The sequence below is a fragment of the Acyrthosiphon pisum genome, unplaced genomic scaffold (assembly GCF_005508785.2).
Source record: "Acyrthosiphon pisum isolate AL4f unplaced genomic scaffold, pea_aphid_22Mar2018_4r6ur Scaffold_21598;HRSCAF=24379, whole genome shotgun sequence".
Classification (NCBI taxonomy): domain Eukaryota; kingdom Metazoa; phylum Arthropoda; class Insecta; order Hemiptera; family Aphididae; genus Acyrthosiphon; species Acyrthosiphon pisum.
The window spans coordinates 1-523 of record NW_021771082.1 but is presented as its reverse complement, the minus strand read 5'-3'; positions in this window follow the sequence as shown (position 1 = coordinate 523).

Below are 523 nucleotides of genomic sequence, written 5' to 3'. Positions count from 1 at the left end.
TCACTGGACAGAATTATTTAGTGTTACCTTTAAAAGGAATCACACTGTATATAATTTTTATGTTTTTAATTACTAAAAAAATCATTAAAATGTATGCGCCCGCAAATTATTTTCAAAAATTATATTTGGCCCATTCTACAATCTTATTGAGGACCGCTGACCTAAAGCATATAATTTCATGCACAAGTTATGTGTCACAAGTATTTATGTCTTCCAACAGTTAGATAACTTAGAAATTGGCTACAACCAATAGATGTTTCTTGTGGACTAAACCCAAATGTTCTTGATGTTTTAAAAATAAAGTTTAAGGATGTTCTACTAAGTGAAAAAGCGGATATCAATTATAATAGATGTAACATCACTAAAAAATTTGGTTTCTTATAATTCTCAAAATGATCAATTTAGTCATTATAAAGATTTTGGTATACATCATGAATTTCTTGATATGATTAAAGGTATAGTTAAATTTTGGAAACAAACACTAGGATATTTTTTTTTTCTAAAGGAACAGTATCTTTAGGCT